This window comes from Spermophilus citellus (genome assembly GCF_964194105.1).
Source record: "Spermophilus citellus genome assembly, chromosome: 2".
Classification (NCBI taxonomy): Eukaryota; Metazoa; Chordata; class Mammalia; order Rodentia; family Sciuridae; genus Spermophilus; species Spermophilus citellus.
Window position 1 is genome coordinate 112,768,813 of NC_138183.1, and position 17,368 is coordinate 112,786,180.

Sequence of the window (17,368 nt, forward strand, 5' to 3'; positions counted from 1 at the left end):
TCGTAATTTTGGGAAGCTTGGCAACCCCTTCCCATGAAAGTGTTTCTCGCCAGTCACTGCTTAGGGCTACATCAAGAGGAAACAAAACGTAGAGATAGAACGTGAAACTACTTTGTTGTGTCAAGTTTCAAGAAGCTAGCACAAACCGTGTTGGATTTAGAGTTCCAAATACATCTATCAATATAGGAGAAAACAGAGTGAAACCTAAAAATTCAAACTGTTACTGGAAATGAACGCTTCAACATAGAAGAACGAAATTTGGGGAACCAAGTCGCCTTAGTGTACTGATCATTACCTGAAAGTATCATCCCGTTTGGGTGAAAAAATATTTGCTGAGATTTCTGGAGATTCGTAATTTTGGGAAGCTTGGCAACCCTGTTCCATGAAAGGGTTTCTCGCCAGTCACTGCTTAGGGGTACATCAAGAGGAAAAAAAACGTAGAGATAGAGCGTGAAACTACTTTGTTGTGTCAAGTTTCAAGAAGCTACCACAAACCGTGTTGGATTTAGAGTTCCAAATACATCTATTAATATAGGAGAAAAGAGAGTGAAACCTAAAAATTCAAACTGTTACTGGAAATGAACGCTTCAACATAGAAGAACGAAATTTGGGGAACCAAGTCGCCTTAGTGTACTGATCATTACCTGAAAGTATCATCCAGTTTGGGTGAAAAAATATTTGCTGAGATTTCTGGAGATTCGTAATTTTGGGAAGCTAGGCAACCCCTTCCCATGAAAGTGTTTCTCGCCAGTCACTGCTTAGGGCTACATCAAGAGGAAACAAAACGTAGAGATAGAACGTGAAACTACTTTGTTGTGTCAAGTTTCAAGAAGCTAGCACAAACCGTGTTGGATTCAGAGTTCCAAATACATCTATCAATATAGGAGAAAACAGAGTGAAACCTAAAAATTCAAACTGTTACTGGAAATGAACGCTTCAACATAGAAGAACGAAATTTGGGGAACCAAGTCGCCTTAGTGTACTGATCATTACCTGAAAGTATCATCCAGTTTGGGTGAAAAAATGTTTGCTGAGATTTCTGAAGATTCGTAATTTTGGGAAGCTTGGCAACCCCTTCCCATGAAAGTGTTTCTCGCCAGTCACTGCTTAGGGCTACATCAAGAGGAAACAAAACGTAGAGATAGAACGTGAAACTACTTTGTTGTGTCAAGTTTCAAGAAGCTAGCACAAACCGTGTTGGATTCAGAGTTCCAAATACATCTATCAATATAGGAGAAAACAGAGTGAAACCTAAAAATTCAAACTGTTACTGGAAATAAACGCTTCAACATAGAAGAACGAAATTTGGGGAACCAAGTCGCCTCAGTGTACTGATCATTACCTGAAAGTATCGTCCAGTTTGGGTGAAAAAATATTTGCTGAGATTTCTGGAGATTCGTAATTTTGGGAAGCTTGGCAACCCCTTCCCATGAAAGTGTTTCTCGCCAGTCACTGCTTAGGGCTACATCAAGAGGAAACAAAACGTAGAGATAGAACGTGAAACTACTTTGTTGTGTCAAGTTTCAAGAAGCTAGCACAAACCGTGTTGGATTTAGAGTTCCAAATACATCTATCAATATAGGAGAAAACAGCGTGAAACCTAAAAATTCAAACTGTTACTGGAAATGAACACTTCAACATAGAAGAACGAAATTTAGGGAACCAAGTCGCCTTAGTGTACTGATCATTACCTGAAAGTATCATCCAGTTTGGGTGAAAAAATGTTTGCTGAGATCTCTGGAGATTCGTAATTTTGGGAAGCTTGGCAACCCCTTCCCATGAAAGTGTTTCTCGCCAGTCACTGCTTAGGGCTACATCAAGCGGAAACAAAACGTAGAGATAGAACGTGAAACTACTTTATTGTGTCAAGTTTCAAAAAGCTAGCACAAACCGTGTTGGATTTAGAGTTCCAAATACATCTATCAATATAGGAGAAAACAGAGTGAAACCTAAAAATTCAAACTGTTACTGGAAATGAACGCTTCAACATAGAAGAACGAAATTTGGGGAACCAAGTCGCCTTAGTGTACTGATCATTACCTGAAAGTATCATCCAGTTTGATGAAAAAATATTTGCTGAGATTTCTGGAGATTCGTAATTTTGGGAAGCTTGGCAACCCCTTCCCATGAAAGTGTTTCTCGCCAGTCACTGCTTAGGGCTACATCAAGAGGAAACAAAACGTAGAGATAGAACGTGAAACTACTTTGTTGTGTCAAGTTTCAAGAAACTAGCACAAACCGTGTTGGATTTAGAGTTCCAAATACATCTATCAATATAGGAGAAAACAGAGTGAAACCTAAAAATTCAAACTGTTACTGGAAATAAACGCTTCAACATAGAAGAACGAAATTTGGGGAATCAAGTCGCCTTAGTGTACTGATCATTCCCTGAAAGTATCATCCAGTTTGGGTGAAAAAATATTTGCTGAGATTTCAGGAGATTCGTAATTTTGGGAAGCTTGGCAACCCCTTCCCATGAAAGTGTTTCTCGCCAGTCACTGCTTAGGGCTACATCAAGAGGAAACAAAACGTAGAGATAGAACGTGAAACTACTTTGTTGTGTCAAGTTTCAAGAAGCTAGCACAAACCGTGTTGGATTTAGAGTTCCAAATACATCTATCAATATAGGAGAAAACAGAGTGAAACCTAAAAATTCAAACTGTTACTGGAAATGAACGCTTCAACATAGAAGAACGAAATTTGGGGAACCAAGTCGCCTTAGTGTACTGATCATTACCTGAAAGTATCATCCAGTTTGGGTGAAAAAATATTTGCTGAGATTTCTGGAGATTCGTAATTTTGGGAAGCTTGGCAACCCCTTCCCATGAAAGTGTTTCTCGCCAGTCACTGTTTAGGGCTACATCAAGAGGAAACAACAAAACGTAGAGATAGAACGTGAAACTACTTTGTTGTGTCAACTTTCAAGAAGCTAGCACAAACCGTGTTGGATTCAGAGTTCCAAATACATCTATCAATATAGGAGAAAACAGAGTGAAACCTACAAATTCAAACTGTTACTGGAAATGAACGCTTCAACATAGAAGAACGAAATTTGGGTAACCAAGTCGCCTTAGTGTACTGATCATTACCTGAAAGTATCATCCAGTTTGGGTGAAAAAATATTTGCTGAGATTTCTGGAGATTCGTAATTTTGGGAAGCTTGGCAACCCCTTCCCATGAAAGTGTTTCTCGCCAGTCACTGCTTAGGGCTACATCAAGAGGAAACAAAACGTAGAGATAGAACGTGAAACTACTTTGTTGTGTCAAGTTTCAAGAAGCTAGCACAAACCGTGTTGGATTTAGAGTTCCAAATACATCTATCAATATAGGAGAAAACAGAGTGAAACCTAAAAATTCAAACTGTTACTGGAAATGAACGCTTCAACATAGAAGAAAGAAATTTGGGGAACCAAGTCGCCTTAGTGTACTGATCATTACCTGAAAGTATCATCCAGTTTGGGTGAAAAAATATTTGCTGAGATCTCTGGAGATTCGTAATTTTGGGAAGCTTGGCAACCCCTTCCCATGAAATTGTTTCTCGCCAGTCACTGTTTAGGGCTACATCAAGAGGAAACAAAACGTAGAGATAGAACGTGAAACTACTTTGTTGTGTCAAGTTTCAAGAAACTAGCACAAACCGTGTTGGATTTAGAGTTCCAAATACATCTATCAATATAGGAGAAAACAGAGTGAAACCTAAAAATTCAAACTGTTACTGGAAATAAACGCTTCAAAATAGAAGAACGAAATTTGGGGAACCAAGTCGCCTTAGTGTACTGATCATTACCTGAAAGTATCATCCAGTTTGGGTGAAAAAATATTTGCTGAGATTTCTGGAGATTCGTAATTTTGGGAAGCTTGGCAACCCTGTTCCATGAAAGGGTTTCTCGCCAGTCACTGCTTAGGGCTACATCAAGAGGAAACAAAACGTAGAGATATAACGTGAAACTACTTTGTTGTGTCAAGTTTCAAGAAGCTACCACAAACCGTGTTGGATTTAGAGTTCCAAATACATCTATTAATATAGGAGAAAAGAGAGTGAAACCTAAAAATTCAAACTGTTACTGGAAATGAACGCTTCAACATAGAAGAACGAAATTTGGGGAACCAAGTCGCCTTAGTGTACTGATCATTACCTGAAAGTATCATCCAGTTTGGGTGAAAAAATATTTGCTGAGATCTCTGGAGATTCGTAATTTTGGGAAGCTTGGCAACCCCTTCCCATGAAAGTGTTTCTCGCCAGTCACTGCTTAGGGCTACATCAAGCGGAAACAAAACGTAGAGATAGAACGTGAAACTACTTTATTGTGTCAAGTTTCAAAAAGCTAGCACAAACCGTGTTGGATTTAGAGTTCCAAATACATCTATCAATATAGGAGAAAACAGAGCGAAACCTAAAAATTCAAACTGTTACTGGAAATGAACGCTTCAACATAGAAGAACGAAATTTGGGGAACCAAGTCGCCTTAGTGTACTGATCATTACCTGAAAGTATCATCCAGTTTGATGAAAAAATATTTGCTGAGATTTCTGGAGATTCGAAATTTTGGGAAGCTTGGCAACCCCTTCCCATGAAAGTGTTTCTCGCCAGTCACTGTTTAGGGCTACATCAAGAGGAAACAAAACGTAGAGATAGAACGTGAAACTACTTTGTTGTGTCAAGTTTCAAGAAAGTAGCACAAACCGTGTTGTATTTAGAGTTCCAAATACATCTATCAATATAGGAGAAAATAGAGTGAAACCTAAAAATTCAAACTGTTACTGGAAATAAACGCTTCAACATAGAAGAACGAAATTTGGGGAACCAAGTCGCCTTAGTGTACTGATCATTCCCTGAAAGTATCATCCAGTTTGGGTGAAAAAATATTTGCTGAGATTTCTGGAGATTCGTAATTTTGGGAAGCTTGGCAACCCCTTCCGATGAAAGTGTTTCTCGCCAGTCACTGCTTAGGGCTACATCAAGAGGAAACAAAACGTAGAGATAGAACGTGAAACTACTTTGTTGTGTCAAGTTTCAAGAAGGTAGCACAAACCGTGTTGGATTTAGAGTTCCAAATACATCTATCAATATAGGAGAAAACAGAGTGAAACCTAAAAATTCAAACTGTTACTGGAAATGAACGCTTCAACATAGAAGAACGAAATTTGGGGAACCAAGTCGCCTTAGTGTACTGATCATTACCTGAAAGTATCATCCAGTTTGGGTGAAAAAATATTTGCTGAGATTTCTGGAGATTCGTAATTTTGGGAAGCTTGGCAACCCCTTCCCATGAAAGTGTTTCTCCCCAGTCACTGTTTAGGGCTACATCAAGAGGAAACAACAAAACGTAGAGATAGAACGTGAAACTACTTTGTTGTGTCAACTTTCAAGAAGCTAGCACAAACCGTGTTGGATTCAGAGTTCCAAATACATCTATCAATATAGGAGAAAACAGAGTGAAACCTAAAAATTCAAACTGTTACTGGAAATAAACGCTTCAACATAGAAGAACGAAATTTGGGGAACCAAGTCGCCTCAGTGTACTGATCATTACCTGAAAGTATCGTCCAGTTTGGGTGAAAAAATATTTGCTGAGATTTCTGGAGATTCGTAATTTTGGGAAGCTTGGCAACCCCTTCCCATGAAAGTGTTTCTCGCCAGTCACTGCTTAGGGCTACATCAAGAGGAAACAAAACGTAGAGATAGAACGTGAAACTACTTTGTTGTGTCAAGTTTCAAGAAGCTAGCACAAACCGTGTTGGATTTAGAGTTCCAAATACATCTATCAATATAGGAGAAAACAGCGTGAAACCTAAAAATTCAAACTGTTACTGGAAATGAACACTTCAACATAGAAGAACGAAATTTAGGGAACCAAGTCGCCTTAGTGTACTGATCATTACCTGAAAGTATCATCCAGTTTGGGTGAAAAAATGTTTGCTGAGATCTCTGGAGATTCGTAATTTTGGGAAGCTTGGCAACCCCTTCCCATGAAAGTGTTTCTCGCCAGTCACTGCTTAGGGCTACATCAAGCGGAAACAAAACGTAGAGATAGAACGTGAAACTACTTTATTGTGTCAAGTTTCAAAAAGCTAGCACAAACCGTGTTGGATTTAGAGTTCCAAATACATCTATCAATATAGGAGAAAACAGAGTGAAACCTAAAAATTCAAACTGTTACTGGAAATGAACGCTTCAACATAGAAGAACGAAATTTGGGGAACCAAGTCGCCTTAGTGTACTGATCATTACCTGAAAGTATCATCCAGTTTGATGAAAAAATATTTGCTGAGATTTCTGGAGATTCGTAATTTTGGGAAGCTTGGCAACCCCTTCCCATGAAAGTGTTTCTCGCCAGTCACTGCTTAGGGCTACATCAAGAGGAAACAAAACGTAGAGATAGAACGTGAAACTACTTTGTTGTGTCAAGTTTCAAGAAACTAGCACAAACCGTGTTGGATTTAGAGTTCCAAATACATCTATCAATATAGGAGAAAACAGAGTGAAACCTAAAAATTCAAACTGTTACTGGAAATAAACGCTTCAACATAGAAGAACGAAATTTGGGGAATCAAGTCGCCTTAGTGTACTGATCATTCCCTGAAAGTATCATCCAGTTTGGGTGAAAAAATATTTGCTGAGATTTCAGGAGATTCGTAATTTTGGGAAGCTTGGCAACCCCTTCCCATGAAAGTGTTTCTCGCCAGTCACTGCTTAGGGCTACATCAAGAGGAAACAAAACGTAGAGATAGAACGTGAAACTACTTTGTTGTGTCAAGTTTCAAGAAGCTAGCACAAACCGTGTTGGATTTAGAGTTCCAAATACATCTATCAATATAGGAGAAAACAGAGTGAAACCTAAAAATTCAAACTGTTACTGGAAATGAACGCTTCAACATAGAAGAACGAAATTTGGGGAACCAAGTCGCCTTAGTGTACTGATCATTACCTGAAAGTATCATCCAGTTTGGGTGAAAAAATATTTGCTGAGATTTCTGGAGATTCGTAATTTTGGGAAGCTTGGCAACCCCTTCCCATGAAAGTGTTTCTCGCCAGTCACTGTTTAGGGCTACATCAAGAGGAAACAACAAAACGTAGAGATAGAACGTGAAACTACTTTGTTGTGTCAACTTTCAAGAAGCTAGCACAAACCGTGTTGGATTCAGAGTTCCAAATACATCTATCAATATAGGAGAAAACAGAGTGAAACCTACAAATTCAAACTGTTACTGGAAATGAACGCTTCAACATAGAAGAACGAAATTTGGGTAACCAAGTCGCCTTAGTGTACTGATCATTACCTGAAAGTATCATCCAGTTTGGGTGAAAAAATATTTGCTGAGATTTCTGGAGATTCGTAATTTTGGGAAGCTTGGCAACCCCTTCCCATGAAAGTGTTTCTCGCCAGTCACTGCTTAGGGCTACATCAAGAGGAAACAAAACGTAGAGATAGAACGTGAAACTACTTTGTTGTGTCAAGTTTCAAGAAGCTAGCACAAACCGTGTTGGATTTAGAGTTCCAAATACATCTATCAATACAGGAGAAAACAGAGTGAAACCTAAAAATTCAAACTGTTACTGGAAATGAACGCTTCAACATAGAAGAAAGAAATTTGGGGAACCAAGTCGCCTTAGTGTACTGATCATTACCTGAAAGTATCATCCAGTTTGGGTGAAAAAATATTTGCTGAGATCTCTGGAGATTCGTAATTTTGGGAAGCTTGGCAACCCCTTCCCATGAAATTGTTTCTCGCCAGTCACTGTTTAGGGCTACATCAAGAGGAAACAAAACGTAGAGATAGAACGTGAAACTACTTTGTTGTGTCAAGTTTCAAGAAACTAGCACAAACCGTGTTGGATTTAGAGTTCCAAATACATCTATCAATATAGGAGAAAACAGAGTGAAACCTAAAAATTCAAACTGTTACTGGAAATAAACGCTTCAAAATAGAAGAACGAAATTTGGGGAACCAAGTCGCCTTAGTGTACTGATCATTACCTGAAAGTATCATCCAGTTTGGGTGAAAAAATATTTGCTGAGATTTCTGGAGATTCGTAATTTTGGGAAGCTTGGCAACCCTGTTCCATGAAAGGGTTTCTCGCCAGTCACTGCTTAGGGCTACATCAAGAGGAAACAAAACGTAGAGATATAACGTGAAACTACTTTGTTGTGTCAAGTTTCAAGAAGCTACCACAAACCGTGTTGGATTTAGAGTTCCAAATACATCTATTAATATAGGAGAAAAGAGAGTGAAACCTAAAAATTCAAACTGTTACTGGAAATGAACGCTTCAACATAGAAGAACGAAATTTGGGGAACCAAGTCGCCTTAGTGTACTGATCATTACCTGAAAGTATCATCCAGTTTGGGTGAAAAAATATTTGCTGAGATCTCTGGAGATTCGTAATTTTGGGAAGCTTGGCAACCCCTTCCCATGAAAGTGTTTCTCGCCAGTCACTGCTTAGGGCTACATCAAGCGGAAACAAAACGTAGAGATAGAACGTGAAACTACTTTATTGTGTCAAGTTTCAAAAAGCTAGCACAAACCGTGTTGGATTTAGAGTTCCAAATACATCTATCAATATAGGAGAAAACAGAGCGAAACCTAAAAATTCAAACTGTTACTGGAAATGAACGCTTCAACATAGAAGAACGAAATTTGGGGAACCAAGTCGCCTTAGTGTACTGATCATTACCTGAAAGTATCATCCAGTTTGATGAAAAAATATTTGCTGAGATTTCTGGAGATTCGAAATTTTGGGAAGCTTGGCAACCCCTTCCCATGAAAGTGTTTCTCGCCAGTCACTGTTTAGGGCTACATCAAGAGGAAACAAAACGTAGAGTTAGAACGTGAAACTACTTTGTTGTGTCAAGTTTCAAGAAAGTAGCACAAACCGTGTTGTATTTAGAGTTCCAAATACATCTATCAATATAGGAGAAAATAGAGTGAAACCTAAAAATTCAAACTGTTACTAGAAATAAACGCTTCAACATAGAAGAACGAAATTTGGGGAACCAAGTCGCCTTAGTGTACTGATCATTCCCTGAAAGTATCATCCAGTTTGGGTGAAAAAATATTTGCTGAGATTTCTGGAGATTCGTAATTTTGGGAAGCTTGGCAACCCCTTCCGATGAAAGTGTTTCTCGCCAGTCACTGCTTAGGGCTACATCAAGAGGAAACAAAACGTAGAGATAGAACGTGAAACTACTTTGTTGTGTCAAGTTTCAAGAAGGTAGCACAAACCGTGTTGGATTTAGAGTTCCAAATACATCTATCAATATAGGAGAAAACAGAGTGAAACCTAAAAATTCAAACTGTTACTGGAAATGAACGCTTCAACATAGAAGAACGAAATTTGGGGAACCAAGTCGCCTTAGTGTACTGATCATTACCTGAAAGTATCATCCAGTTTGGGTGAAAAAATATTTGCTGAGATTTCTGGAGATTCGTAATTTTGGGAAGCTTGGCAACCCCTTCCCATGAAAGTGTTTCTCCCCAGTCACTGTTTAGGGCTACATCAAGAGGAAACAACAAAACGTAGAGATAGAACGTGAAACTACTTTGTTGTGTCAACTTTCAAGAAGCTAGCACAAACCGTGTTGGATTCAGAGTTCCAAATACATCTATCAATATAGGAGAAAACAGAGTGAAACCTACAAATTCAAACTGTTACTGGAAATGAACGCTTCAACATAGAAGAACGAAATTTGGGTAACCAAGTCGCCTTAGTGTACTGATCATTACCTGAAAGTATCATCCAGTTTGGGTGAAAAAATATTTGCTGAGATTTCTGGAGATTCGTAATTTTGGGAAGCTTGGCAACCCCTTCCCATGAAAGTGTTTCTCGCCAGTCACTGCTTAGGGCTACATCAAGAGGAAACAAAACGTAGAGATAGAACATGAAACTACTTTGTTGTGTCAAGTTTCAAGAAGCTAGCACAAACCGTGTTGGATTTAGAGTTCCAAATACATCTATCAATATAGGAGAAAACAGAGTGAAACCTAAAAATTCAAACTGTTACTGGAAATGAACGCTTCAACATAGAAGAACGAAATTTGGGGAACCAAGTCGCCTTAGTGTACTGATCATTACCTGAAAGTATCATCCAGTTTGGGTGAAAAAATATTTGCTGAGATTTCTGGAGATTCGTAATTTTGGGGAGCTTGGCAACCCCGTTCCATGAAAGGATTTCTCGCCAATCACTGCTTAGTGCTACATCAAGAGGAAACAAAACGTAGAGATAGAACGTGAAACTACTTTGTGTGTCAAGTTTCAAGAAGCTACCACAAACCGTGTTGGATTTAGAGTTCCAAATACATCTATCAATATAGGAGAAAACAGAGTGAAACCTAAAAATTCAAACTGTTACTGGAAATGAACGCTTCAACATAGAAGAACGAAATTTGGGGAACCAAGTCGCCTTAGTGTACTGATCATTACCTGAGAGTATCATCCAGTTTGCGTGAAAAAATATTTGCTGAGATTTCTGGAGATTCGTAATTTTGGGAAGCTTGGCAACCCCTTCCCATGAAAGTGTTTCTCGCCAGTCACTGCTTAGGGCTACATCAAGAGGAAACAAAACGTAGAGATAGAACGTGAAACTGCTTTGTTGTGTCAAGTTTCAAGAAGCTACCACAAACCGTGTTGGATTTAGAGTTCCAAATATATCTATCAATATAGGAGAAAACAGAGTGAAACCTAAAAATTCAAACTGTTACTGGAAATGAACGCTTCAACATAGAAGAACGAAATTTGGGGAACCAAGTCGCCTTAGTGTACTGATCATTACCTGAAAGTATCATCCAGTTTGGGGGAAAAAATATTTGCTGAGATTTCTGGAGATTCGTAATTTTGGGAAGCTTGGCAACCCATTCCCATGAAAGTGTTTCTCGCCAGTCACTGCTTAGGGCTACATCAAGAGGAAACAAAACGTAGAGATAGAACGTGAAACTACTTTGTTGTGTCAAGTTTCAAGAAGCTAGCACAAACCGTGTTGGATTTAGAGTTCCAAATACATCTATCAATATAGGAGAAAACAGAGTGAAACCTAAAAATTCAAACTGTTACTGGAAATGAACGCTTCAACATAGAAGAACGAAATTTGGGGAACCAAGTCGCCTTAGTGTACTGATCATTACCTGAAAGTATCATCCAGTTTGGGTGAAAAAATATTTGCTGAGATTTCTGGAGATTCGTAATTTTGGGAAGCTTGGCAACACCTTCCCATGAAAGTGTTTCTCGCCAGTCACTGCTTAGGGCTACATCAAGAGGAAACAAAACGTAGAGATAGAACGTGAAACTACTTTGTTGTGTCAAGTTTCAAGAAGCTAGCACAAAACGTGTTGGATTTAGAGTTCCAAATACATCTATCAATATAGGAGAAAACAGAGTGAAACCTAAAAATTCAAACTGTTACTGGAAATGAACGCTTCAACATAGAAGAACGAAATTTGGGGAACCAAGTCGCCTTAGTGTACTGATCATTAACTGAGAGTATCATCCAGTTTGGGTGAAAAAATATTTGCTGAGATTTCTGGAGATTCGTAATTTTTGGAAGCTTGGCAACCCCTTCCCATGAAAGTGTTTCTCGCCAGTCACTGCTTAGGGCTACATCAAGAGTAAACAAAACGTAGAGATAGAACGTGAAACTACTTTGTTGTGTCAAGTTTCAAGAAGCTAGCACAAACCGTGTTGGATTTAGAGTTCCAAATACATCTATCAATATAGGAGAAAACAGAGTGAAACCTAAAAATTCAAACTGTTACTGGAAATGAACGCTTCAACATAGAAGAACGAAATTTGGGGAACCAAGTCGCCTTAGTGTACTGATCATTACCTGAAAGTATCATCCAGTTTGGGTGAAAAAATATTTGCTGAGATTTCTGGAGATTCGTAATTTTGGGAAGCTTGGCAACCCCGTTCCATGAAAGTGTTTCTCGCCAGTCACTGCTTAGGGCTACATCAAGAGGAAACAAAACGTAGAGATAGAACGTAAAACTACTTTGTTGTGTCAAGTTTCAAGAAGCTACCACAAACCGTGTTGGATTTAGAGTTCCAAATATATCTATCAATATAGGAGAAAACAGAGTGAAACCTACAAATTCAAACTGTTACTGGAAATGAACGCTTCAACATAGAAGAACGAAATTTGGGGAACCAAGTCGCCTTAGTGTACTGATCATTACCTGAAAGTATCATCCAGTTTGGGGGAAAAAATATTTGCTGAGATTTCTGTAGATTCGTAATTTTGGGAAGCTTGGCAACCCCTTCCCATGAAAGTGTTTCTCGCCAGTCACTGCTTAGGGCTACATCAAGAGGAAACAAAACGTAGAGATAGAACGTGAAACTACTTTGTTGTGTCAAGTTTCAAGAAGCTAGCACAAACCGTGTTGGATTTAGAGTTCCAAATACATCTATCAATATAGGAGAAAACAGAGTGAAACCTAAAAATTCAAACTGTTACTGGAAATGAACGCTTCAACATAGAAGAACGAAATTTGGGGAACCAAGTCGCCTTAGTGTACTGATCATTACCTGAAAGTATCATCCAATTTGGGTGAAAAAATATTTGCTGAGATTTCTGGAGATTCGTAATTTTGGGAAGCTTGGAATCCCCTTCCCGTGAAAGTGTTTCTCACCAGTCACTGCTTAGGGCTACATCAAGAGGAAACAAAACGTAGAGATAGAACGTGAAACTACTTTTTTGTGTCAAGTTTCAAGAAGCTACCACAAACCGTGTTGGATTTAGAGTTCCAAATACATCTATCAATATAGGAGAAAACAGAGTGAAACCTACAAATTCAAACTGTTACTGGAAATGAACGCTTCAACATCGAAGAACGAAATTTGGGGAACCAAGTAGCCTTAGTGTACTGATCATTACCTGAGAGTATCATCCAGTTTGGGTGAAAAAATATTTGCTGAGATTTCTGGAGATTCGTAATTTTGGGAAGCTTGGTAACCCCTTCCCATGAAAGTGTTTCTCGCCAGTCACTGCTTAGGGCTACATCAAGAGGAAACAAAACGTAGAGATAGAACGTGAAACTACTTTGTTGTGTCAACTTTCAAGAAGCTAGCACAAACCGTGTTGGATTCAGAGTTCCAAATACATCTATCAATATAGGAGAAAACAGAGTGAAACCTAAAAATTCAAACTGTTACTGGAAATGAACGCTTCAACATAGAAGAACGAAATTAGGGGAACCAAGTCGCCTTAGTGTACTGATCATTACCTGAAAGTATCATCCAGTTTGGGTGAAAAAATGTATGCTGAGATTTCTGGAGATTCGTAATTTTGGGAAGCTTGGCAACCCCTTCCGATGAAAGTGTTTCTCGCCAGTCACTGCTTAGGGCTACAACAAGAGGAAACAAAACGTAGAGATAGAACGTGAAACTACTTTGTTGTGTCAAGTTTCAAGAAGCTAGCACAAACCGTGTTGGATTTAGAGTTCCAAATACATCTATCTATATAGGAGAAAACAGAGTGAAACCTAAAAATTCAAACTGTTACTGGAAATGAACGCTTCAACATAGAAGAACGAAATTTGGGGAACCAAGTCGCCTTAGTGTACTGATCATTACCTGAAAGTATCATCCAGTTTGGGTGAAAAAATATTTGCTGAGATTTCTGGAGATTCGTAATTTTGGGAAGCTTGGCAACCCCTTCCCATGAAAGTGTTTCTCGCCAGTCACTGCTTAGGGCTACATCAAGAGGAAACAAAACGTAGAGATAGAACATGAAACTACTTTGTTGTGTCAAGTTTCAAGAAGCTAGCACAAACCGTGTTGGATTTAGAGTTCCAAATACATCTATCAATATAGGAGAAAACAGAGTGAAACCTAAAAATTCAAACTGTTACTGGAAATGAACGCTTCAACATAGAAGAACGAAATTTGGGGAACCAAGTCGCCTTAGTGTACTGATCATTACCTGAAAGTATCATCCAGTTTGGGTGAAAAAATATTTGCTGAGATTTCTGGAGATTCGTAATTGTGGGAAGCTTGGCAACCCCTTCCCATGAAAGTGTTTCTCGCCAGTCACTGCTTAGGGCTACATCAAGAGGAAACAAAACGTAGAGATAGAACGTGAAACTACTTTGTTGTGTCAGTTTCAAGAAGCTAGCACAAACCGTGTTGGATTTAGAGTTCCAAATACATCTATCAATATAGGAGGAAACAGAGTGAAACCTAAAAATTCAAACTGTTACTGGAAATGAACGCTTCAACATAGAAGAATGAAATTTGGGTAACCAAGTCGCCTTAGTGTACTGATCATTACCTGAAAGTATCATCCAGTTTGGGTGAAAAAATGTTTGCTGAGATTTCTGGAGATTCGTAATTTTGGGAAGCTTGGCAACCCCTTCCCATGAAAGTGTTTCTCGCCAGTCACTGCTTAGGGCTACATCAAGAGGAAACAAAACGTAGAGATAGAACGTGAAACTACTTTGTTGTGTCAAGTTTCAAGAAGCTAGCACAAACCGTGTTGGATTTAGAGTTCCAAAAACATCTATCAATATAGGAGAAAACAGAGTGAAACCTAAAAATTCAAACTGTTACTGGAAATGAACGCTTCAACATCGAAGAACGAAATTTGGGGAACCAAGTAGCCTTAGTGTACTGATCATTACCTGAGAGTATCATCCAGTTTGGGTGAAAAAATATTTGCTGAGATTTCTGGAGATTCGTAATTTTTGGAAGCTTGGCAACCCCTTCCCATGAAAGTGTTTCTCGCCAGTCACTGCTTAGGGCTACATCAAGAGGAAACAAAACGTAGAGATAGAACGTGAAACTACTTTGTTGTGTCAAGTTTCAAGAAGCTAGCACAAACCGTGTTGGATTCAGAGTTCCAAATACATCTATCAATATAGGAGAAAACAGAGTGAAACCTAAAAATTCAAACTGTTACTGGAAATGAACGCTTCAACATAGAAGAACGAAATTTGGGGAACCAAGTCGCCTTAGTGTACTGATCATTACCTGAAAGTATCATCCAGTTTGGGTGAAAAAATGTTTGCTGAGATTTCTGAAGATTCGTAATTTTGGGAAGCTTGGCAACCCCTTCCGATGAAAGTGTTTCTCGCCAGTCACTGCTTAGGGCTACAACAAGAGGAAACAAAACGTAGAGATAGAACGTGAAACTACTTTGTTGTGTCAAGTTTCAAGAAGCTAGCACAAACCGTGTTGGATTTAGAGTTCCAAATACATCTATCTATATAGAAGAAAACAGAGTGAAACCTAAAAATTCAAACTGTTACTGTAAATGAACTCTTCAACATAGAAGAACGAAATTTGGGGAACTAAGTCGCCTTAATGTACTGATCATTACCTGAAAGTATCATCCAGTTTGGTTGAAAAAATATTTGCTGAGATTTCTGGAGATTCGTAATTTTGGGAAGCTTGGCAACCCCTTCCCATGAAAGTGTTTCTCGCCAGTCACTGCTTAGGGCTACATCAAGAGGAAACAAAACGTCTAGATAGAACGTGAAACTACTTTGTTCTGTCAAGTTTCAAGAAGCTAGCACAAACCGTGTTGGATTTAGAGTTCCAAATACATCTATCAATATAGGAGAAAACAGAGTGAAACCTACATATTCAAACTGTTACTGGAAATGAACGCTTCAACATAGAAGAACGAAATTTGGGGAACCAAGTCGCCTTAGTGTACTGATCATTACCTGAAAGTATCATCCAGTTTGGGGGAAAAAATATTTGCTGAGATTTCTGGAGATTCGTAATTTTGGGAAGCTTGGCAACCCCTTCCCATGAAAGTGTTTCTCGCCAGTCACTGCTTAGGGCTACATCAAGAGGAAACAAAACGTAGAGATAGAACGTGAAACTTCTTTGTTGTGTCAAGTTTCAAGAAGCTAGCACAAACCGTGTTGGATTTTGAGTTCCAAATATATCTATCAATATAGGAGAAAACAGAGTGAAACCTAAAAATTCAAACTGTTACTGGAAATGAACGCTTCAACATAGAAGAACGAAATTTGGGGAACCAAGTCACCTTAGTGTACTGATCATTACCTGAAAGTATCATCCAGTTTGGGTGAAAAAATATTTGCTGAGATTTCTGGAGATTCGTAATTTTGGGAAGCTTGGAATCCCCTTCCCATGAAAGTGTTTCTCACCAGTCACTGCTTAGGGCTACATCAAGAGGAAACAAAACGTAGAGATAGAACGTGAAACTACTTTGTTGTGTCAAGTTTCAAGAAGCTAGCACAAACCGTGTTGGATTTAGAGTTCCAAATACATCTATCAATATAGGAGAAAACAGAGTGAAACTTAAAAATTCAAACTGTTACTGGAAATGAACGCTTCAACATCGAAGAACGAAATTTGGGGAACCAAGTAGCCTTAGTGTACTGATCATTACCTGAGAGTATCATCCAGTTTGGGTGAAAAAATATTTGCTGAGATTTCTGGAGATTCGTAATTTTTGGAAGCTTGGCAACCCCTTCCCATGAAAGTGTTTCTCGCCAGTCACTGCTTAGGGCTACATCAAGAGGAAACAAAACGTAGAGATAGAACGTGAAACTACTTTGTTGTGTCAAGTTTCAAGAAGCTAGCACAAACCGTGTTGGATTCATTGTTCCAAATACATCTATCAATATAGGAGAAAACAGAGTGAAACCTAAAAATTCAAACTGTTACTGGAAATGAACGCTTCAACATAGAAGAACGAAATTTGGGGAACCAAGTCGCCTTAGTGTACTGATCATTACCTGAAAGTATCATCCAGTTTGGGTGAAAAAATGTTTGCTGAGATTTCTGGAGATTCGTAATTTTGGGAAGCTTGGCAACCCCTTCCGATGAAAGTGTTTCTCGCCAGTCACTGCTTAGGGCTACAACAAGAGGAAACAAAACGTAGAGATAGAACTTGAAACTACTTTGTTGTGTCAAGTTTCAAGAAGCTAGCACAAACCGTGTTGGATTTAGAGTTCCAAATACATCTATCTATATAGGAGAAAACAGAGTGAAACCTAAAAATTCAAACTGTTACTGGAAATGAACGCTTCAACATAGAAGAACGAAATTTGGGGAACCAAGTCGCCTTAATGTACTGATCATTACCTGAAAGTATCATCCAGTTTGGTTGAAAAAATATTTGCTGAGATTTCTGGAGATTCGTAATTTTGGGAAGCTTGGCAACCCCTTCCCATGAAAGTGTTTCTCGCCAGTCACTGCTTAGGGCTACATCAAGAGGAAACAAAACGTAGAGATAGAACGTGAAACTACTTTGTTGTGTCAAGTTTCAAGAAGCTAGCACAAACCATGTTGGATTCAGAGTTCCAAATACATCTATCAATATAGGAGAAAACAGAGTGAAACCTACAAATTCAAACTGTTACTGGAAATAAACGCTTCAACATAGAAGAACGAAATTTG